This window comes from Clarias gariepinus, chromosome 11, assembly GCF_024256425.1.
Source record: "Clarias gariepinus isolate MV-2021 ecotype Netherlands chromosome 11, CGAR_prim_01v2, whole genome shotgun sequence".
NCBI lineage: Eukaryota > Metazoa > Chordata > Actinopteri > Siluriformes > Clariidae > Clarias > Clarias gariepinus.
The window spans coordinates 32,825,224-32,850,308 of NC_071110.1; the positions used below are offsets into that span (position 1 = coordinate 32,825,224).

A 25,085-nucleotide genomic window follows, 5' to 3' on the forward strand; every position below is an offset into this window, starting at 1 on the left:
GCGTGTGTGAGTGACCTTTATTTATGCAGAAGTTTTGCTGTTTAAAGGTGTGAGAGCAGAAATCCATCAGGTCGACTCAGCAAAATCAATCGCATCCCTTCAGCCAGAGCTGTGAAACCCATATCATAAATCACACACACACACACACACACACACACACACACACACACACAAAGAAAATGCTCACTACAGCTGTTCAGCCCCGAGTCTTTACCCGCACGCTTCACTCCTCTGAACATCTGGCCAACACTTTAATACCAACCTGAGGATCACGAGGTGCAATAACTCCTGTTTACTGTTTACTGTTTACTGTACGCTCACTTCACTGCCGCGCCTCAGAGTCTCACTGTAACCTTACAGACTGACGCTGCTGAGATGGATAGGTGGATACAAAACATTTGGCACACACAGGTAGATAAATAGATATATACTAAAGTATTGGCACCCCAGGTAGATAAAAAAATGGCCTCTGGTTGGTAGACAGACAGATAGACAGACAGACAGACAGACAGACAGATAGATAGATAGATAGATAGATAGATAGATAGATAGATAGATAGATAGAGGTATCTGGTTAGATCCAGCTCCAGCTTTTTTATTCTTCTCACTATTAAAGTAGTTAACGAGCCGAATCTGTAATCTTACTCTAATGACAGCTGAGCGTGTAAATTGCCCACGAGAGTCAAGAGTCATTTATTGCCATTCGTACTGCCAAAGCTTTAGGATACTGTGTGTGTGTGTGTGTGTGTGTGTGTGTGTGTGTGTGTGTGTGTGTAATTAGACCGAAATTGAACAGCTATCGCATCACAGGTCAGAAATGGTGGATCAGATCTAAAACACTATCGGATTTTATTCCACGAAATAAAGGAGTGTGATGACATCATGACATACACACAACGTTAAACCTGAACACACTCTCTCTCTCTCTCTCTCTCTCTCCAGGTGGGAGTGTGTTTGCATCATATTGTGAGCAGTAATGAACACTCCTGTCACTATGCCACCCTTATGATCTCATTATCCGTGCTCAGGCTCCTGCACCTCTAGGAGAAAACACACGGAAAGAAGAGAGAGAGAGAGAGAGAGAGAGAGAGAGAGAGAGAGAGAGAGAGAAGGATGTCTTTTAGATTTTTGGATAAAATCTCTTTGAATCTTAAACGGTAGAAATAAATAAAAAAAAACACAACAGAAATACTGTATGTTGTGTTTGTTCACTTCCTAAAACTTTCAAGACTTTAAAGGATGATTTAAGTTTCATGTTTTGCATCTTAAAATAATAAAATAATCTTATGAAAAAAATTAAATAGAAATTCAAAACATTTGTAAGATTGTAAAAGCACTATTGTTTATATAACTTAATAATGTAATTAAATTAGTGTTTTATGACATGGATATAGATTATTATAAAAATTTTTTAATGTTAACATTTTAATGTTAATGAAAAACTAGACAAAGGGAATTAAGTAAAAAAGTAAATGAGTATGTTTAATTCAATTTTTTTACTTTTTGAATGACAGTGTTTGCATTATTTATTACGGTCATGCAACACTCTAATTGACACTTATAGATTTAATTATTAAATTGGTAGCCATAGGCGTCCATTGCTTGTTAGCGACATTAGCCTTGTATCTCCCGAAACAGGATTAACGAGATCATGAAGCAAAAAGCATATCAGGGAAGTGGGAGTGAAAAACGAACAGATGGTGGGGAATTCTGGGACGCCAAAAGAGTCAGAATGTCTTGGGAGCACAATGTAATTTGAAATCTATACATCAGTAGTGATTAACGACGCATGGTGTCTCGAGATGCTAACGGCAGAAAAGCGCAGGCTGTTGGAGAGACGAAAAGAGAGAACCATAATAAATTTGTAATTAACTGTGAGAAGGGAGAACAGCGTGAGAATTAACACGCTCTGTCAGTAAAAACGACCTGTCCGAGTGTCCGGAAGTCCCCGAGGACGCCTTAAACCCCGCCTGTGCCCCACTCTCTCCCACTACATCAGATCCATTTATAATGCATGACAGCAGCAAAATGTCACCTTTACGCAGCATATAGTAGCAGCAAAGGATTCGCTTCAGGAGTCGGCGTGAAAATGACAGAAACTATCGCTCCACAGGGATCGGGAGGAGAAATGAAGGGAAATCATGGATTACAGAGACAGATTGCTGCGGGATGTCGGAAAAGTGCTACTGTAGATAAAGATTACGTACGGAAATGTTTTGTGTTTAAAAGCATCGCTTGGGCATGTCAGAAAGCAGAATGATTGACAGCCGCGTCTCCCTGGAAACACGTGTTTATTTATCATTTGTTTACGCTAGTTTCAAAAAGCTAGCGTAGCATTTTAACAAAACGGTGAATATCGCTAATACACTATAGAATAATTGAACAACACCGAAGTCTCCCAGGTGCTCTGTTGTGTGCACAGTTTGAGAATCGTATTTTCACGCCACCCTTCAGTCCCAGCATTCTTGTTTTTCTCCTTATTGAGCACATTCATATAGTTTCTCTGTTTTAGTTTTTTTGTTTTTTATGCTATTGCTAATTTTATAAGATACAGTACACGGCTACAAAACACTGACACTGGAGACTTCTTCCACATTTTTAAAATACATTCATTATTAGAAGTGGACTGCACAAGCCTTGTTGCTATAGTAATAATAACATATTAGAAGAAGCGTGCTGTACGGTATAGGGAAATTTTGACCAATCAGAATCCAGAACCAGGGTTGTTTAAAAAAAATATATCAATGAATTAGTTGTTTAATGCAACTTGCTGGACACAGGTATTATTATTTAATTTTTTTCTATATCATGACTTCTGACCCTTTTGGTTTATTCCATATATGGATCTCTGGAAGCGCTAAACGTGACCCATGCTAACAATGCTGACCCTTATAACGCGCATGCTTAGCACAGACCCTGTGGCAGCTCCAGCATCCTTCCCTTCATCCACCTTTCATTCATACAGCAGGAAGAGCACCTTCTCCTACCTCCTCAGACGGTGTGAAGGTCCTGAGGGAACTATCGGAGCTCCTGCAAACACAAACACACGAAAACACACATGAATACCGTCGTGAAATCTGCCACGTTCTTGCCTTTATGCTAGCGTTCTCCTCCTCATCTTTTCTTTTCCACTTCCCATCATGCCATGCACTGCTTTTGTTTTCCCATGTTTCTGCCACTTGTTTTTTTTTTTGCCATCTGTTCAGTGTAAATGTACAGTACGCGATGGTCTGCACTCGCTCACATCTAACTGCCACCTTCAAGCTGACAGAGGAACTTCGTCTCATTAGAAAAAGTCAAACACAACAAATAATTCGCTTTTAGGACGAGCTGTTTAACAGGCTAGCACACTAGTTTGTTAGCAGAGAATAAAACTTTAATTTTTCATTTGTAATTTGTGAAAAAAGACAACTTTACATACAATATACAGTACAGATATTTAAATGAGTGGCCCAGTGGTAAAGCGCTCTCCCTATCATCCGGGGATCGCTGGTTGGCCGAGCTCTCTCAGGGGGGAGGGATGAGAGGTACTTGCGCTCCCACATTAATCACGGCTCTACAGCCAATCAGGGGCGTCTGTGAGCTCACGCACGCGGAAGGAGCGGCTAGCGCTTTCCTCCAAGTGTGTTACTCCGCCCCGGCTGACGTCATGCGGTTTGGAGGAAACACGGGATAGCCTTCGCCCTCCCGACTAAGTGGTGATAGTAGCCCTAATGTGGGAGCCCCCTAGTGACGGGGAGGAAATGGCTACGACTAGATTGGGGAAAAAATCGGGGGAGGAAAATAAATAAATAAATAAATGTTTTAGTTAAGTTTAGTAATCATAGTTTAAAATGGCATGCTTTAACATTTTATTATAAAATAATGAATAAAAAATTAAGTAATTAATAAATTAATTTACAAGAGGGTTAGGGTTTTATATAGAGCAAGATTCCATAAACCCAAAACAAACAGCAATTAAACAAAGATATACTTAAAATGTATAATCTAATTATTTGGAATATACATTTAATTTTTGACATATTAAAAAAATTATTAGCCTTACTTACTGGTGCTTAAGCCATCATTTATCAATTTATTTATTTAATTACCTTTTAACATTTTTAAAACAGAAATTCTAATGATTTATATAAAGTTCTTTTGAGTAGTAAAAAGTAAAAGTAATCAAATGTAAAATTAGGCTGTCACGCTTTTTGTAATGATTTTAAATGTAAAAATATTTGTAAATTTTTTCCTTAAAAAAAGTTTGTGTGTGTGTGTGTACAGTGTATGTATATATATATATATATATATATATATATATATATATATATATATATATATACATATGTTGGGGGGGGGGCAACATCATATTAAACCCTATTGATTAAGAATTGCATGTTACTCAAGTTCTTACACATGTGAAGGCAGGTGAGTCAATACTTTTATATATATATATATATATACATTTTTTTTTTTTTTTTGAGATTCTAAAAAAATGAATCAGTTGCTGTTTCTGTGTGGCGTTAATGATGCGCACTTTTGCATCAGAACAAAAGACCATTATGCTAATGAAACCGCACTCAGGAACATAAACTGAAATAGAAAATGGTTCCAAAAATGGTTAGGAAGCAAGAAGAGAAGAGCAAAAGCATGTCATTTGTACATTACAGCCTTACAGTATATAGGGCAGCTTTTATGAGCTCCCTACAGACGGTATGGTGTAGCGAGCGATTTAGCTGCAGGCTAATCCCGTACGCCGTTAACGCTGCGTTACAGATGAGCCGAGAACAGAACGGTCCAGATAATGCACCTTAATGGAGAATAAAACCCAATTAAAGGGCACAGAGTCTCTCGGACTGCAGTAAAGATCGAGCGAGCGTGGATCACGGGGAGGTGTAATGGTGCATGTCGGATGTCTGTACGTGGATGATTTTGTTCTCATTACGAATAACAGACTGAAGACTTTAAATGAGAAAAAAAAATCCATGAATGGGAAAATAACAGCTGATACACAAAAAATTCAAGACAAAAAATACCAATCATCTACAATGTTTGCCATTACTTATATTTAAATATATATTTTTTTTTAACTAAATAAACACAAATTACTCTTTTAGGTGATAATCAGCCACACCCTGTACACTGAAGTCTGTACAGAAATGTAAATAATGAGGCTGAGTCAGTTTAATTTAGGCTGTTTAATTTTATTAACTTTTAGCAAAAACAAATACATCTGCCTATAAATACATTTTCCAATATAATCTCTTAATACATTTCGTCCATATGTCAACAAGCTTTCGTATTAACTCATTAAAAAATGTTTTAGTCTGAGCTGTGAGCCACGAATGCACCGCTGTCCTCAGTTCTTCATCAGAGATTCAAAAGTGCATCTCTGTCCTTGTAGTTCTGCTATCAGGGGAAGAGGATGAAGTGAGATCAGGACTACAGTGAGGAAGCTTTACCACCTCAGAGTGTTGACAGTGTTGGCAGAAGTCAGCGGGCATACATCATCAGTCGAGATCACATCGCTCTCGGATATCAGTCCTCTGTTTTTTAATCTAAAGTTTAGTCCTCAGCTCTTCAATAAGCGTCACTGTTCACTGTAACGAGCACTGTTGACTGTTGAACATTTTTCCTGATAATGTTCCAATACTTCTGGCCCCTGAGAATCCCAGAAAACTGTAAGCGTTGAATTTTCCAGCTGATGGTCGACTTTTGAACTTTTTCTCGGTCGGCGATTGTGGATGTTTCCGTTCCACACTCTGACGTTTACTCTCAGGATTGTAGTGATTGTAATGCACTGATTCCTCAATTCTTGCGGCTGTGTTAAGGAATGTTTATGTTTCCCCACTACCTCAACACCATATTTTATGTTCTGTTATGTCGTGTCCTGCACTGTCACTTTGTTGTTGCTCTTGTTTGCACAATGGCACGTGCACTTTATGTTGTCTATAAAACCTGTAGTTATACTTAGCTTTTTGTTAATTTATGTTGTAATTTATGTTAGGTCTCTCTGTCCTGTCTCTGCTAGCCAGCTAACTAGGCCTCTTGGTTAGCTAGTTTAGTGTCTATGTTAATTTATGTTGTAAATGTATGTTGCATGTAACACCTTGGTCCTGTAGGAACGTTGTTTCGTTTCACTGTGTACTTACTGTATATGGTTGTAATGACAATAAAGCCTACTTGAACTTGAACTTGAACTTGATGATGTTGATCCGTGTCTCATCACCAGTAATGATTCTCCTTAAGAAACTTCATCTAACTACCATGAGAAACATAACTGTTCTGATCCTAAAGGTTGAGTCAAGTTACGCCTTTATTTGTCACATGTACATTACAGCAAAGTGAAATGCTTTTCTTGCAGTTCACAGCAATACCACCTTAAAATTACTTTTAATTTGCTAGATTTATTCACGTTACTACTGAACGTGAATAAAGCTAGCAAAATGGAGATTTCAAGAGTGGAAATGTTTTTTTAACTAGTTTGAGCTGCTAATTATTATATAAAAAATAAAAACAAACAAGGGAAAAATAGTCACTTAGTAATGAATTAATGAAATGCATGAAATATTTGTTACTTTTTTATTCATAAACTAAACAGACTTTACAAGCAAAGCATGGTCACATCTGGATGGTCAGAACACAAGGGTTTGTAATTTAAAGGTATTATTAAAACGATTTTTTTTCAGCAGTTAAATGTTCCAAATATTTTTTTTAAACCGACTCAAATACGACAAACAATTTGAAAATCACATATTTTCATTCCGCTTAGACCATCAAGAGTGCATGTTTATCTTACAAATAGATTACACATTGTATTATTCTTACTATTATTTCACATTTTATTCCATTTTACACTGCATGAATTTATTTTCATTGAAAAATCATTAAATTAATTAATGCATTGCAAACACTAAAAAGATTTAGTTATAAATAAATGTCTTATTAGTGACCTGTGACTGATGTGCAATTTCAAGAGTGCTTCAGAATGCTTTTTTTTTTTTCTTTCAAGTAATTTGGATGAAACACAAGACAAAAGAATGTTCTCTGTCATGCAACTATATTCATTGTGCTGGAAAGATAGTTAAGGAATAATAATAATGAGCGAATGCACTTTTGTAATAATCTTCAAAGTGTTTTGACAGGACAAAATTCAATACCCAGGATTATTTGAAGACGAAATATGAAACATTTGAAAGAATTGTATGCAATTTAATTACACATGCAATAAATGTGATTCCTATGAAATAGATTACATGTGCAAGTCAATATTATATAATACTATATTTTTTTATAGTGAAATGTTGGATGGAGTGGGTGATGCTGGAGCTGTAAACACCTCTGTGTCAGTGCTGGGGCGAGAAACAAACCTCCAACCAAAAAACTTCCACCAACGACTAATTAGAAACGGAACCTGATGAAGACTAGAGGACAAATAAACAAACACTGTGCGTAACTAATTTAAGCTTTAGTCTTACTTGGATGTACACTACATGCTAGTACAGTATGAACCAAATATGGTTACATTAAAACATCTTATGAAAAACTTCTATATTATAGTTGAGGTTAAAAAAAGAAAAATGCGGATCACACCGTCATGGCCAAAAACAATGCCGAATAAATAAAAACAGAAGATGTGAAAATCCCTTTAGCCATATTTGAATTATGTTTTTTGAGTGATGCTCGCCATTTGTTAAATGTAGTGGAAGGGTGCCAATACTTTATGTAGCTTGTAATCCAAGGTTATATTCAGTATAGGGCTGCAACTAACGATTATTTTAATAATCGATTAGTCTGTCGGTTATTTATTTATTTATTTATTTATTTATTTTTTAATGTTCTAATTAAAATTTATTAATTAATTTATGTTCTAATACAATATTTGATAGCGATTATGTTGAGGGGGCAATCCATGGCAGAGGGGCATTTTAGGGCATAACAATGACGCGCGCGCACACAGACACACATACACATAAACACACCAGGCTAAGTCTTGAGCAGAGAGAGAAAATAGATTTTTAACGTCTCTAATGAGACTTGTCTATATGCATGTTTTGCTTTACACGTGCACTGTACACACACGCATAGAGACACAAACTAAAATGTTTTACACGGATGTTAATTATACCAGTAAGAGACGCGCACTAGGACCCAGCATCCGCCGCCATGTATCTTTCCTCTACCTCCGCTTGTATTTTTTTATTTTTGCTCCGCCCTGTCTAAGAGACGCCGAACTCTGCTAGCATTAGTGCACAAGACCGCGTGTGTTCACTCCACTCCGCGCTCAACTGAAGTTTTTTTTTTAATAATCAAATGTCTCCACGTCGCGTGACACAAACGAATCAATTATGAAATTCGTTGCCAACTATTTTAGTAATCGATTTTTATCGATTTAATTGATTCGTTGTTGCAGCCCTAATTCAGTATTTGTACATATCCAAATGTTCTACGTGATAGTCCACAGGTTAGAATCAGTCATTACTCAGGAGCCCAAAAAGCCTCAATAGAAAAGTTGTGAACGTATGAAAGAATGATGGCGATATATGCATACGAATAAACTACAGAACGAAGCATGAGGCTGATGCACAATGGCCAAGTTGCGAAGAACCCAAGCTCACTGCTGTGGCCTACAAATCTCCTCTGGACTTGCATTAACATACCCAAACCTGCAGAGCTGCGTGTCAGCACTTTATTTTCTTCTTCTTTTTTTGCAGTTTATCTTTTTCCAGGAAAGCTGCCAGCCTGAAATAAGGTGAAATAACCAGTGTAAAGTACACCTCATCCTCCTGTGGTCCTGATACTCACTTGAGCTTACTTTCCCCTTAATAACACATACATAAAGAACGATAGGGCATATGCCATAATGTCTGGTTATTACAGGTCTCAGGTCAGCAGTTTCCTCGGCAGCTTGGCAACGATAAAAGTTTCAAAATGACATAGTGGTTTGGCCTGGAATCAGCACCATCACATTTTAGTCACTAACGTTTCAAGGAGTGAAAAGCATCAACTTTTTTTCTCTCTTTTAATGGCACCCTTTAAAACAACTAATTACAGATTTAGACTTTTACTTAACCCTTTATAGGGCATTTATTAAAATACTTTTTAAAGGACCTCATTTTGTAATTATTTTTTTTAAGTGTACGTATAAACTATGTATAAATATATACAAAAAGTAAATGTTGAAGCCCAAATTGCAAAAATGTCTTTTTTTTTTTTACAAATGTGTTATTTCTTGCGATGTGAGGGTCACCCTTTTGGATGCCTGCAGTGTGGTTCTTTTTTTAATTATGAGTTAAAAAATTGGAGAATCACTTTTTAAAGGCAACATGAAAACATAAAGGAAGAAATATTACCATAAAATATGACAGAGAATGTTTATTAAACAGCTTATTGCCATGGTTTTGGAATTATAGATTCTATTATGTACAATGAAGAGGGGTGGGGTGTCGTTGGGGTGGTTGTGTAGTAAGACTCACTTCTATTAATTTATCAATAATTGATGACATTTTGTTAAACTAAATATATGTTTGTTCTAAATGGCAGCAATAAGAGAATTTAGAACTCTTCAAAAAATGTTTTACATTTTTTTCTTTCTTCTTCTTGGATTTAAACCAAAAGAAGTGTGACCTACACCTAAATTAGTTTGCATTTGTTTGTTTGCAAGAGGACATATTTTCTAATAAATGTGAATGCTTCCTAATTGCAAAATGAATTCATAGATGTATTTATTTGAACGGTGAAATTTCCATAGTTGAAGTAAATTATATAAGCAAAAAAAGGGAACTAGTTAAATAATAGTAAGTTAAACATATTAAATAGAGTTATACATATGAAGTAAATTTATTTATTGTAGTTACATGGATGCCATATTCATATGTAAAACAACATTTTTTACTTAAGTGGAATGTTGTGTCTTTAATTTAAATGTATTGAGCCATGAATTACCTTTATCATTTTCCCTAAACGTGTTTAAACCCTGTGATTGTGACCCTGACCCGGTTGTTACTAAGTAGGAATGAATAAATGCAGTAAATGTGCCACCTAATGCTAAATGTTTAAATAAGACTTTTTTGAGGAAATCATTTAAACAAACAAAAAAACATTTACATTAAGTCCTGACCAAGTGAGAAAGAGATGCAGATAATGACAGATGATCAGGCGGTGATTAGTGTACTGCTGATGCTGAATGCTGAGTGTTTGGAACAGACGAGAGGGGAAATGAGGTCGCTGCTGAGGCTTTTACATAAACAACCCATTTTTTAATTGTATCTTTGGGCACTTTGCAGTAAAACATTTTTTCCCATTTTTTTCCTTTAATCTACATTATTTAATTAAACTTATTATGAAGAAATGAGGGGGTAAACGCTTTTGCAAAGGATTTTTATGAACACCCGTATCCCCTAAAACATAAAAATAGAAAATTTAATTGTTACATTTACAAGATGTATATCTTGCATTTTCTTACATAGAAACTGTGGGGGATGCAAACTTTTGCACTCACATACTGTACACCAAACTCTGTCCTTACCACCTGGGTCAGGTTATATGAGCTCTGAAAAAAGACAACTTTGTCGGCGTAGTGCATTTAGCGATCTCTGGAGATGAAATCACGCTGATTAAATCAGGCTCTTCACAGTGTCTTCACACCCTCAGGTAAACTTTTCACCGACATCATGTCAGCACTCCTGCTTATCATCATTCAGGGTTTCACTTTCCCGCAGCAATGGAGGGATTTCTGCAAATAACATGTTGACCTTTCCATTCCATGCTCGACACGGGCAGAAAGCCGCAAGCGATCCGCTCTGTGATGGCGAGTTCTCCTCGCAATGTTGTTACGATTAAAAAAAAATATATATGATATATATATATATATATATATATATATATATATATATATACATATATATATATGTGTATATTTCTTAAATTCACAATTTGCCCAGCCGAGAAGATGTAAAAACGTAGATGCACAAGGGGTCAAATGCCTTTGTAGAAAAAAAATGGAGAAACATTTTTTCCCCTCTCTCTTTCTCTCTCTGGAGTATAATCAAGGCTTGATCCACTAACAAGCATGCCAGAATTCTCACAGCCAAATCCACAATCTGGTGTCGCTTTTGAAAACCCATCAGGCTTTGATGTGAAGTTGAGAGAAGTTCATGCCATCATTATGTTCCACCATGCTGAGGGAGCCCTGCAGCTATTCTCAGCCAGCATCGGCTTCTTTCTTATAGGGACGAGAAGAGACGAGATGAGAAGGAAAAAAAATATAAAGAATCTAAAGCTAAAATATCAGCAGTTTAAAATCAAACTACTTTCCGAATGTAGGAGTGCAATGCGATCTGGCTTTATTTTAATAAAATTGAAATAAGCTGTATGTGTGTTTGCGAAGGTTAAAAAATCTTGCAATTAGGGCATACTGTTAATTTAAAATGAAAAGCTTGTTAAGATCCCAATTTATCTGATTGAATAAAATGTATTTAATGACATTTCTGCAGCTTTTTTTGAATACATCGAGTTGTCAAGGGGTAAGCAGACATGCTACTACTAGTTAGCTAGTATTTTAACCAGTTTATCTTTTATTTTTAAGGTCTTAGGCCTAGACACCTTTGTGTACCAGCATGGGGAGAGAACATAAAGCTCTATGTCTCTAAGGACATCTGCTAAGTGCTGTGGTGTATAATTATCACCATTCAAGCTACTTAGCATTAATTAGATCATATCACGCTAACAATTGATCCTTATTTCCTTCTTTTTTCACTCCTTGAGCTAACAACTGCTTAGCACAGCTGGATCTCTCAAAACACGGAGAGGGTACACGCCTAACTGCCTCTGTCCACTCCTCCACCAATCAGAGAGGAGCGTCCCCTGTGACCTGGCTACTGATTAGCGCTAAAGTGTGCAGCGTGTTTTGTGCAGAGAACTGGCACAGAGATAAAGGGCAGAACCCTGCTTGCTGTGATGTTCAGAACCATACAAACCTGCAGAAAAGCTAAAGGGAGCCTCCAAATGTATTGGCACCCCTTAAGGAAATAAGGAAAATTTATTTTAAAAAGGGAAAATTCATTGAGCTTAAACAAGTCTTATGTAAATACCACTTTTCTTATGTAGTGCACTTTTAGTTGCAAAAATCATCAGCACCTAATTAATTATACAGAATATTTCCTGTGTTTTTTTTTTTTTTTTCTTTTAACTAGAGCTACTGGACAATGTGATTAATGGTATTTTTAGCCATCCCATGTCTTCTTTTGTGCTTGGAAATTATTCAGCTTTTTTCTCCCCAGTGGTGATGGATTAAAAAAAGATTTTAATATGTGCACAACGTTCTATTTATTTAGCAAGGAAACAAGATTTCGCTGATAATTCTATAGAAATCCTTTAAATATTAAATGAATGGCTGTGGAGAATAAATATAGAAAGTAGATACTTATGGAGTATTAAAGCCATTTCAAAAGGAAAAGGGTAAGCAAAAGAGGATAGAGTAAAAACAACAGTGAGAGGAGTAAAACATCTATTTATATACATCAAGTGGGGTAATAGCGGAAATATTGTATGTGAAAGTGATGCTGGGGTAATTCGGTAACTTTTGGGATATGTGAAAGTATTGGTGGGCTAATTACGTTAATTATGGGGTTATCTGAAAGCAACGATGTGTTAATTATGAAAGTTTTGGAGTTATATGAGAGGTGGTTGTGTGAGCATTGATGGGGTAATTACGGTAATTGTGGGGCTATATGAGTGTACTGATGGCGTATTTACAGTAATCTTAGGGTTATGAGAGAGTGATGTTGGGTAATTTTTTTGTTATGTCAGAATGATGCTGGAGTGATTATGGTAATTTTAAGGTTATGTGACAGTGACACTGGGGTAATTACGGTAATTTTGGGGTTATATGAGCACATTATAGGGTCATTGCAGTTACTTCAGGAGTATATATGATTGTTAGCAGAAACTCCTCAGTCACTCAAAGTCAGCAGCAATCAGACGGAGAGGATCTCTGTTAAATAATGGACTCACGCACCTCTCTATGCACTGATAATCAACATGTTTTTGTAGCTTCAGGTCTTGTGAGGAATCCACACAGGATGCGCTCCAGGTCTTCAAAAAGATGTGTAAAGAAAGAGAGATGGATAGATCAAGTAACAATTGCAGGGCAAAATGTAAAAGCAATAGAGAGAGAGAGAGAGAGAGAGAGAGAGAAAGGGAATAGCATGACACAAAAAAACACCAGAAAGTTTAACAAAAGAAAAAGAGCTGATTATATGAAAGACATGAATTAGGAATGAACAAAGGAGTAGACAAAGAAAAATTATGTAGAGGAAGAAGTAAAAATAAAGAAAGAAGTCTGAAAGAAATAAGAGAGAAAATAGTAAGAAATAGTAAGCGCTCAGGTATGATGTCACGCTGTAGCATTAGGACATTAACGCTGTAGCATTTTAGCCCACAGACGCTAACATCCTGACCCTTTGCTCTTAGCCTCGCTAGCGTGTAGCTGTATATTCATACGCTACAGTGGTGCTAAGCTACGTCCCATTCACCTCGACTCCATTAGCCGCTCTGCAGCTTTTAGAGAAACGCCGAGAAAACGAGGCTCTGAGGACAAAAGTGACAATTAAAGTCACATGACTCCCACATTAAAGGTCAATTCTGCATATCATTGACCTTAGTGTTTCCACCGCTAGCACTTTAGCATCTGTGTAGAAAGAAAAGTCAGACGGGTGCTGTGGAACACTCGACACGACTGTGGACACGACCAACGCATTGCATGGGATTATGGGAAATAAATGAATAATGGTGTGAAGTTGGGCAACAAAGAGAGAGAGAGAGAGAGAGTTCATGTGGTTGTATTAGCCTGCACAGTGACTAGCTTTTAGCTTAATTCACTCCACTTCTCTGTTAGCAATCTGATAGCATTGTGTATAATGGTGTGCGTGAGATGTACTGAAGCAGCCACTTGCTAAACATGCTAACTCACCCATGATGCTGGCAGTTAGCATGACCCTTACCTTTTTTATTTAGGATGTGAATTTGTTTTTTATTATCTTATTAAGAACTTTTCAGTCTTAGCGTCCTGCTGTAAATTAGCACGACAAAGCTGAGTAGAGCAAAGAGCTCTTGTTTAAAAAAAATACTTGACAATCGACAAGAAAGCATTTTTTTTCGAGATGCTCAATGACTTTAGCACTCCACTTAATCCATTGAAGCTAAGCTAAGCTAATCGACTCGTAATTAAAGGAAGAAGAGAAGGGAAGAATATGGTAATGTGAAGGAGTGGAGAAGAAGAAATCTTAGTGCTCCCTCAGACACAGGTTTTTTTTTTTTAACGGACAAGCGATTTATTTGATTATTTGTTCGTTTATTTAGTTGCTGTTTTGTTTATTTTAGAAAGTGACGAAAATGGAAGAAGAGCCATGAACTTAAAAACTGCTGTATTAACTGATAACTGATATTAACTCACCACTTTTATTATAAAGAAAATTTATAAAACTGTAAACTGAATCTGTTCATACCGATTTTCTTTTGTGTATCAAAGCAATAAATTAATAAATACACAAACAAACACATGGCTTTTTAAAATGCTTTGTTCTTAATAATAATAATAATAATAATACTCATTATTATTATTATTATTATTATTATTGTTTACTTGGTAAAAGGTATAAAAATTATAAACAATTTAAGTATATTGCATTGTTATTTTTTTTCTTTTCCCCCTGTAACGTGTGTGACACGTGCTGTAAGCCTGGTGTGTCTTAAGACCTGGTGTGTCGGCCCAGAGTGTGTGGTGAGCCACACATGCTGTTTACACAGCGCTAATCAGGATGCTATTAGCCCGCCTGCCTTGTTAGCGGCGTTAGCTGAGCGGCTCTGAGCCCGAGTCCCGCGTCCCGGCCCATCAAATGCGCTTGTAGCAGCAGGAGACGTCGCGCACGTCTCGTCCTGTCTCTCTTTCCCTTTTAAAGGCCAATGCTGTGAACGCGGTATCGACATGCGCGCTGCAGGAAATCGACACTGAGCGACCAGCGCTAGTCAGGAAGTTGATCCGTGGCTGTCGCAGTGATGCACTCTGGGAAAAATCTCCTCACACGCTGTGCTTAAAAATGTCCTTTATTTCTGTATTGTTTAAAGGTCAGTGCTGGACTCTGGGGAATTTTGTGCGTATGTGTGTGTGTCAATATCGTGCCTTTTAGGGAACTCATTTAAAAGTTTATGAGGAAAGAAATACACACACACACACACACACACACACACACACTCACAGGGTGATAATTAGGGCTGGATGAGATGCACGAGGATGCTCGGCTCCCGCGCTGATGAGGCTGCGTGATTAGAGCGGCGCCCCGGCGATTCTCTCCACTCGCCTTTAATTGCTGCGGCGGCCATCTTGATTAGCATCTCAGCGGGAGATCCATCTCCTCCTGTTGCGTTCCAAAAGAGGTTGTGACTGATGCAACCTTCATCTGAGCCAATCCGTGTCTCTGTGCTACGCTTCCCAGCGAGCTTCTGACTGCTCACAATTATTTGTTCGTTTATTTTATTATTTTAGTGATCGAAACGCCTCTCTTAGGACTTTACTCAGCGGAATAACAGCGGCATGTGAACACCTGAGAGCTTTCTCACCCCAAATGATTCATGTTTTCTTTTTAAATTTTACTTTATTTAAAAAAATTAATTTTAAAAATGTCTAAAATGTTTTGTCTTAAGTTTAAGCCAGATTTTTTTTTTTTGGTATAATAAAAATATTATATATAATACTTAAATAATAGTTGAAATATAAAAAAAAAAAATGAAATAAATGAAAAAGCACAATTAGAGGATAAATGCTTAAACCAATTTTGTATATTTATTTATTTATTTATTTATTTGATATCATTTTGCACAAATGCTGTGCATTTGTGGGTGATTTGCATTGGCTCCTCCCTGTGATTTTATATATTTCTCAAATTTTTGCATACCTGTGTATATGAAATAAAACTACCAATATTCTCTTCTTTTCTGTTCCTGGTTTTTCAGAATTCAGCTCGCTGTCTCCGGTGGCTTTGCATTATTAATAAGAGAAAGCTAGAATGAACAAACAAACACACACACACACACTCCTATGTCTCCATTCAGTCTAACTCCAGCAAAGGCTGTCATTAGAAAAAATAACATTTTGTTTGTCTGACCTTTGACCTTGGAGTCGCCTCTACGGAAAGAGGTCACACTAATTAATTCTGACAACCTGCTGTCTCTATGGCAACCGTGAGTGTGAGTGTGTGTAGTCACTCATATGAACACTGGCACAAAAACGCCCAATGCTGCAGTTAATGGATTTTCCCCGAGCTCAGGGTTAAGCTGCGGTCCGTCGCCCCGCCGAGGCTCCTGTTCCGGAGACAGAACACAGAACGTCAGTCTGACCGCTACAGCACGGTGTGTAACTCACAGCTGCTCACTACTGCAGTGTGTGATAAGGCTGAGTTACTGTTACTGTTCTAAAGTTAATTTCCAGCATGTGCCCGATTGTTTTATTTTATTTTTTTATACAAAACGTTTTTAAACTGTTCTGAACTCAATACAATGAAGAAAGAAAAAAAAAAAAAGAGTAAGAAGAAAAAAAATAACGAAAAGTAGGAAAGGCAGGAAAGGAAACTGGATAAACAAAAATAAATGAAAACAGTAAGAAACCTAAAAAAAAAAAAGATGCAAGAAAGGTAATAAATTATACAATATATGATATAACTTTGGGGAAAAAAAACAAAAATTGAACGAAACAGTAAATAAAAAGACAAAAAGAAATAAAAAAAAAAACAATAAAGACATAACCAACAAAAAGAAAAGAAAAACTAATGAAAAAGAAACAAAGCCACAACCTGATATAATCTGAGCACTAATCCCCACCTGAGTGCTAATTCCCACTTGAACGCTAACCACAACCTGATTAGAAGGTAAAAATTAAACAAAAATAAATATTGTAGCGATTTTCACCGCCACGCAGGAACTTGGAGAGACGAGTGAGCTACGCTGCTGCCCAATGCAAATGGCTGGGAGTAATTTATTTCTCTTCAGAAAGTGAACACCAAGACAATCACATCCAACCTCCATAAAACACACCTCAACCACACACACACCTCTGGCCGAAGCCACTAACTTAAACACCTTTTCCCAACAGGGTGAACACAAAACAATCCCTCCCGCAAAGCATGATGGCATCAAAACCCCGCCCACGCCACACTGCCCCCACCCGAGCTGTGACCGTCCCCGGTCATCATGGCAAACTCAGTCTAGGAGGCGTGCTGGTGGTCGGCGCTGGCGTTGTGAACGCCAGAGTCTCTTTGCAGAGGAAGGAGGGTTGCAACCGTCCTCCTGAGGCGGCCCGGCCTCCACAGAGTTCGATATCTCGCTGGCGTTGGGCTGATAAGGAGCGAGACGGTCCCGGTGGAGCACGACCACTCGCGACCGCCCCGTCAACCGCACCCGGTAGACTACGTCAGAGAGCTGGGCCAGTACCGTGCAGGGCCCCACCCAGTGAGACATAAGCTTAGGGGAAAGCCCCCTTTTCCTTCCAGGGGAATACACCCAAACCTGCTCCCCAGTAGCAAAGTCTCGTCCCCGGCTGTGGGTGTCATACACGCGGCGCTGTTTAACACCAGCGTCCGCCAAGTGTCTACGCGCTAACTCGTGGACACGGAACAGTTTATCTCTAAGCGAACAAAAATAATCCAACCCCGGCTTCGTAGGTAAATCCACTTGTGGAGGGGGGCCGAACACCAGGTCCACGGGCGTGCGCAATTCGCGACCGAACATTAACGCCGCTGGCGTCAGCTGTGAAGACTCCTGCACTGCGGTGCGATAGGCCCACAGCACGAGGGGCAGATGTTCGTCCCAATCCTTCTGCCGGGCGCTGGTAAGCACGGCGAGCTGGGTAGTGAGTGTCCGGTTGAAACGCTCCACGAGGCCGTCACTCTGCGGATGAAGGGGCGTGGTGCGGGTCTTTTTCACCCCGAGGCGCTCGCACACCGCCGCAAACACCTCCGCCTCGAAGTTACGCCCCTGATCGCTGTGCAACTGCTCCGGGGCGCCGAACCGGCTGAACACCTCATCCACCAGCACTCGAGCCGTGGTGGAAGCGCTCTGGTCAGGAACGGCAAACGCCTCCGGCCACTTGGTGAAGTAGTCCATGGCCACCAGCACATACCGGTTCCCGCGATCGGAAATGGGAAACGGCCCGAGAATGTCCACGCCCATACGCTCCATAGGTGCCCCCACCCGAAAGTCTTGCAGGGGTGCTCGCGAACGCTGGGTAGGGCCCTTCTTTGCCGTGCAGACGTCGCATCTGTGCACAAAGAGTTCGTTATCAGTGTGGCAGCCCGGCCAATAGAAACGAGCGCGCAGCCGCCGCAAAGTTTTTGTTACGCCGAAGTGTCCCGCGCCCGCGTGCCCATGAACCATCCCTAACACCCGTGTCCGCAAAGTCCGCGGCACCAGCAGCTGAAAATACTCGCCAGCGCCGCACGGCCGCTCCCAGTGGCGATAGAGTAGGCCCCCCCGCAACGATAGTCTGTCGAACTGCGAATGGAGCGCTTTTACCTCTGGGCCCAGGTGGGCGACCGCGTTATACTCCGGTCTCCGGCCCGCTTTAACCCAACCGAATACCTGCTGCAGCGCCGGGTCCTTCTCCTGCTCGGCGATTAACTGTTCACAGTCCAGCCACGGCACCGGCGCAACGGCTATAGGCGATGGTTTAGGCACCGCAGTAACTCGGCTGCACGCCGGCTCGGACGGCTGGTTACCGACGGGGGCTCCGGAGGACTGTGCAGGAAGACTGTTCTGACTCACGAGGTTCGAAAAGTGCTCGACGTCGCAATCACCCGCGCGCGCTTCTAACCTCTCGCAGTGCCGACAGCGCTCGTTGCTACACGGCCGGCGGGACAAAGCATCGGCGTTAGCATGCAGTTTCCCTGCTCGGCGCTGAACGATAAAATCGTAATCTTGCAACCGCTCAAGCCAGCGCGCTAACTGTCCTTCAGGCTCTTTGAAGCTAAGCAGCCACACTAACGAAGCGTGATCGGTCCGCAGCAAGAAAGACTGCCCATATAAATACGGCCTAAAATGCTTAAGAGCCGCGACGACCGCTAACAGCTCGCGCCGCGTGACGCAGTAGTTCCTCTTCGGTCCAGACAACGCGCGGCTGAAGTATGCGATAGCACGCTCTTGGCCCTCGGACACCTGAGACAGGACGGCCCCCAGGCCTACATCACTTGCGTCCGTGTCGAGGATAAACATACGGGACGCGTCCGGATATTCTAGAACAGCTGCGACACATTTACCGGTTCAGGCCAATTCTGTACCGCAGCAATTTTGGCTGGATTCGTGGCAATCCCCTGTGCGCTAATCACGTGTCCCAAAAATACGGTCTCTCGCCGCAACAGCTGACATTTTTTGGGATTAAGCCGCAAGTTCGCCCGCCGGATGGCTAAAAATACCTCCCGTAGGTTAGCTAACGCGACCCCAAATTCCTTGCCGTGCACCAGTAAATCGTCTAAATACACGACACACCGGTTGCGAGGAATATCTGCCAATACTTTCTCCATCAAGCGTTCGAACGTAGCTGGAGCGTTACATAGGCCGAATGGCATGCGTCGAATTTGCCACAGCCCCTGTCCGATCGAGAACGCCGTTTTAGGACGTGCTTCCGGGGCGAGTTCTACCTGCCAATACCCGCTACGCAAATCCAGCGAGCTAAACCACGCCGAGCCCGCAACGTGTTCAAGCGCATCATCTATTCGCGGTAACGGATAAGAATCTTTGCGCGTTACCTCGTTTAACCGCCGGTAATCCACACAAAACCGCCACGAGTCGTCTTTCTTCCGCACAAGCACAACCGGCGAAGACCACGGCCTGGACGCTGGCTCTATGACGCCCGAGTCGGCCATCTCCCGCAGCATCTGCTCGGCGATAGCCCGTTTAGCTAATGGGAGCCAACTCGGATGTAGCCGCACAGGAGCTGCGTTACCTGTATCTATGGTGTGCTGCACCAAGTTGGTATGAGTGCACTCGCGCTCGTCTACCGCGAAAATGTCCGCGAACTCGTGCAAAAGAGACTTCACGGTGTCGGTCTGTGTCGGACTTAGCCCCACACTGCTACGCTCTATCAGCTCGGCCATTATCCTCACTCGGTCGGCTACCGGATGTTTACCTGGCGCGTCCACCGGAAGTTCCGCCCCCCTGGTGCGTGCTACTAACACGTCCGGCTGCGCTTTGGGCACTAGCAACCTAGCTAACCCGAAGTTACCGCACAGAGTGCCGTCCGCGAGATTCAGTACCGCGCCCCACCTTTGCAAAATGTCTAACCCCAAAATACAATCATCCTCTATGTCTGCCTCAAAGAATGGATGAGAAAGAATGACTGCACCTACTTTTATTCGCACTGTGCGACAGGCCCGTATCTTCAGGTAACTCCCCGACACGGTGCGAATGTTCAACGCTGGTTCCGGCAACATACAACCGCGCTCGCCGCGCCCCAATAGGCCCCAGCGCAGCAGCGAAACTGTAGAGCCGGTGTCTACGAGCGCCCGCAGCGAAACGTCGTCCAGGCCACAGTCCACGTACACACCCGCGCGATTCCCTAAACGTCCCGACCGGAAGTTACCTCCAGCAGTTGGGGAAACAAAAACGGCTGTGGGAGGCGGCTTCCCCTTAGCGCCCCCCGGAGCTAGTTTAACGGCTGCTGGGGTGCGCTGTCCTCGGGCCGAAGAACGTTGCAGCTGTAGTCCGACGGTCCCTGGCCTCGGCGTCGTCGCGGAAACTCGGAGGCTGAGTCAAGGCCTAGCCGCGACGGGTAGCCCTGTCCCCGGCTAGGATCACCTACCGCGCGGCCCCGAGTCACGGGAGATCGCTCCGCTCTTCCGCCGTGGTGTTCAGCCATGATGGGCTCGGCGCGCTCGGCCTCGCGCAGCGCCTCAGAGAGGGAAGCCGGTGCCGCTAACCGGATGTGCTCGCGCAGCCGTAACGGCCGGATTCCCCGAAGGAACGCGCGACGAGCTAGCTCCTCCTGCTGGGCGTGCTCAAATTCTGGGTAGCCCCGGCGCGCGAGAGATCTTAAGTCCATAGCAAACGCCCCCAGTGGCTCGGAAGCGCGCCGCTCGCGAGTCGCTAGCTCTTCGCACGCAGCCTCCCTACGGTCACCAGTGCCGAACCGGAAGTGGAGCGACTCCCGCAGCTTCGCCCAGTCCTTCCGCTCATCAGCCCGGAGGTCCTCCAACGCCCGGAGTGCGTCGCCTTCCAGCGAAAGGGCCACCCGGACGGCGGTTTCCGCCGGGGACCAACCCGCGTAGTCGGCGGCTAGCTCCACTTGGGCGAGGAACGCGTGCGGCTCGACGGCGCCGTTGTAGGCAGGCAGGCGCAGCTGCATGTCGCCTCGCCGGCTGGCGGCGCTCGAAGCTGTAGCTCGCTCCTGCGCTACGTCGCTGGAGGAATCCCCTCCGAAATCCAGCGCCGGAACCCGAAGCGCGCCGCTCCGCTCCGGTCGCCGCTCCTTGCTCGCGCTGGCCCCGTCAGGGAGGGTTTTCTTCCTTCTCAGCCGCTCTGCTACTCGGCGACCCTCCTGAATCCTCCGGATTTCCTCCGGGGTGCGCTTCAACCCGCTTCTCTCCATCCCACTTCTGACACCAAATGTAGCGATTTTCACCGCCACGCAGGAACTTGGAGAGACGAGTGAGCTACGCTGCTGCCCAATGCAAATGGCTGGGAGTAATTTATTTCTCTTCAGAAAGTGAACACCAAGACAATCACATCCAACCTCCATAAAACACACCTCAACCACACACACACCTCTGGCCGAAGCCACTAACTTAAACACCTTTTCCCAACAGGGTGAACACAAAACAATCCCTCCCGCAAAGCATGATGGCATCAAAACCCCGCCCACGCCACAATATGGAAAAATTACAAAAATCCAATAAAACTCTATATAAAAAGATTTCCTAATCGCTATCTCAGCACTTATGCCTATTTTAGCGCTATTCACAACCTGAGCACTAATCCCCAACTGAACGCTATTCACCCTCCCAGCACTAATCCCTACCTAAACTCTAATCCTCACCTGAGCCCTAGAACTCACCTGAGCGCTAATCCTCACCTGAGCACTAATCAAAACCTTATTAATTGAACACTACAACTAATCCTACGCAAATCCTCACCAGAGCGCTAATACTCACCTGAACACTAATCACAACCTGATTAAAAGGTAAAAATGAAACAAAAATAAATATGGAAAAATTACAAAAATCCAATAAAACTCTATATAAAAAGACTAATTTCCTCCTAAATGCTAACCACAATCTGAGTGCTAATCACCATCTCAGCATTAATCCCCACTTTAGCGTTAATCACCAACTGAGCGCTAATCCTCACCTGAGCACTAATCCCCACCCGAATACTAACCACAACCTGAGCGCTTATCCCCATCTGTGCGCTAATCACCAACTGAACAGTAGTCACCATCTTAGCACTAATCCCCACCTAAGGTCTAATTCTCACCTAAGTGCTAATCACAACCTGATTAAATGAATGCTAATCCCCATCTGAGCACTAGTCCCCACCTGAGTGCTAATAACCTGAGCACTGTTTTCCAGCTGTTCCCCACCACACCCCTGCTCATGCCATCTACTGAAGCCCCTTCCTCTTTTTCCTTCTGCATGTCGTCTTGTCTTCAGTCTCTACACATCGTGTACCACAAACTCCACACACCACCATGTGCTCCTGAGTGTCCCTGATCTCCCTGCACTTCCTGTTTACTGATTACACGCCGCTGTGTCTGCTGCACTCCATCATGTTTACCTGACAAAGACGAGAAGCCCATTATAAAATCCCTTTTTTTTTGTTTGTTTGTTTTTAAGTAACGAACCCTGAACTGTCCAAAAATAAACCCCTTAAGCACCGTTTCAAAGGAATCTACAACAGGAAACGGGGGTTTGTCAGATATCATGTTTAAAAGCTTTAAAAAAACAACATGCATTTACAGGAATTAAATAAAGAAAGAAAGAAAACTCTCCATATAAGTCCCTCAGGCTTCCACCTCAGGAGCTATAGACCTCTGATTGAACAGAAAGAGGCATGTATTATGACATCATCAATCACGACCCAGCCACACACACTCGATCATGGACGAAGTGGAATCATTATCATCTATTCCCTTCCTTTTTATTTCAAATTCCTGCGTCCTACTTCAGCCTTTTTTTTTTTATGTATAAAGGGAAAAACACCGCAGGTCATTCTTTTGGATTCTGCTCTCAGGTTTCTATCTACATCCCTAAACAAGCCATAATCACGTTAGTGAGCCTGCGAGTCACGACCATTTTGGCGCGAGGTTTCTTTCTGCAGGATGCAGAATAATGTGCTACAGCACCAACACCGCATTGAATCAGAGCAGGAGAACCCTGGAAGAATGAAAGCCCTGTTGTACTATAGATTCTTACAAGAGGCAAAAACCAAAGAAGCTTTTAATGCGCATTTTTACAAAATCTTAACTTAATGGTTCTTCCCAAGAAACACATATGTGGAACCCGAACAACAAAGGTATTACTTTTAGAACCAAGAACCTGCTTTAGACCGTAACTAAAGTAAACACGACGCATAGGAGCTTTAAAAGTTTTCTAGATTCCTACAAGTTTCTAGATTACGACAAAATGTCGCACACCTGAGGGTTCTTCAACCGTCCCTTTAACCAATGTGTTATGCTATCAGAAATAGTCTTGAAAGTCTACTGACACCTTTAAAGAACCCATGGAGAAGCCATTCTTCCTCACTCAGCAGGATTCCATAACTATATTAGGTTCCATCCTAAATTCAAGTTATTTAAAACCGGGCCCTAGAATTCTGATCAGATCAGACACTCCGACTCAGAAGTGTGTACTTCAAGGTGCGACAGCTCCATACACGCGTCATGTGATCATATGCCCAGGTTTTATGCCAAGATTAGCAGAGAAACATTGGGAAGAAAAGTACATAAACAATTAAAACTAAATATTATCCTGGATTATAAAAATAAATATTATGCATTAGTAAACAAACAGCATCATGAAGCCTTAAGAGGTTAAAAGAAAGCCATAAGAAGTCCTGTTTGCAGTTCCACATGGTTGTCGAAAACTGCAAACGAATCTTCTTTTGGCTTTCCTTCTTGCTGCTCTTCCATAAAGGCCAGATCTGTGGAGGTCACGGCTAATAGTTGTCCTGTGTACAGATATCCCCCCTGAGCTGTGGATCTCCCTCAAAGTTACCATGGCCTCTTGGCTGCTTCTCTGATTAATGCTCCCCTCGCCCGTTCTGTCAGTTTAGCTGGACATCCATGCCTTGGTAGGTTTGCAGTTGTGCCGTACTCTTTCCACTTTCAGATGGTGAATTGAACAGCACTCCATGAGATATTTAAAGCTTGGGATATTTTATATGACCTAACTCTGCTTTAAACTTCTTCACACCTTTATCTCTGACCTGTCCTCTGTGTTCTGTGGGCTCCATGAACATTTTTTCAAAAAATTACCATATTAAAAAATTATATTAAGAACAAAGAAAATAAATCTTCGGCTGGCTCAAATAATGTGTTCAAACATTTTCCCGATAATTGTCCAAAAACTTTACAATATAATTAACTTCGCCACCAAAAAGAACAATAACTATTTAAAACAAGACAATCCAGTTTGCAAAAAAAAAAAAGAAGAAGAAGAAAATTACCCACTGTTGCTAATCTAACTCATCTAAGCTGCTAATCGCCAATGCATTTATAACGACATGCGTCCCGGAGATCTGATCTTCTGTTCCGTCCGCTCCGCATTCCGAACACGCTTCCTCTCCGCACCGTTCAGCCTCTAATGAATCAAGTGCGCAAGTTTTCTTTTTCATTTAGGCCACTTCTTTATTCGGACACTGCAGTGTTGATTGCTTGAAGCAGAACAAAACAAGCAAGAACGACGGTGCCATCCCCTGAGCGTCCACGTGAGATGAATGATGAGACAAGAGATATGAAGCAGAAAGAAATAGAGGAGGAGGAGGAGGAGGGAGAGAGCGAAGGACGAATTTCATCATTATTCTCCTCCGCTGGTTTCAAGTAGACGAGCTCATAGCCACAATAA

The 25,085-nt window shown here is 41.8% G+C and overlaps 1 protein-coding gene across 1 annotated transcript in view; it reads right to left on the reverse strand.

The window, feature by feature from the left end:
• lrfn1 (leucine rich repeat and fibronectin type III domain containing 1) overlaps positions 1 to 3,032 on the reverse strand; it is a 54,929-nt gene extending 51,897 nt beyond the window's left edge. Inside the window, exon 1 of the mRNA XM_053507092.1 lies at positions 2,988 to 3,032. The gene's annotated coding sequence lies outside the window, so the exon portion shown is untranslated. The remainder of the gene's footprint in view (positions 1 to 2,987) is intronic.
• Positions 3,033 to 25,085: the final 22,053 nt, after the last annotated feature.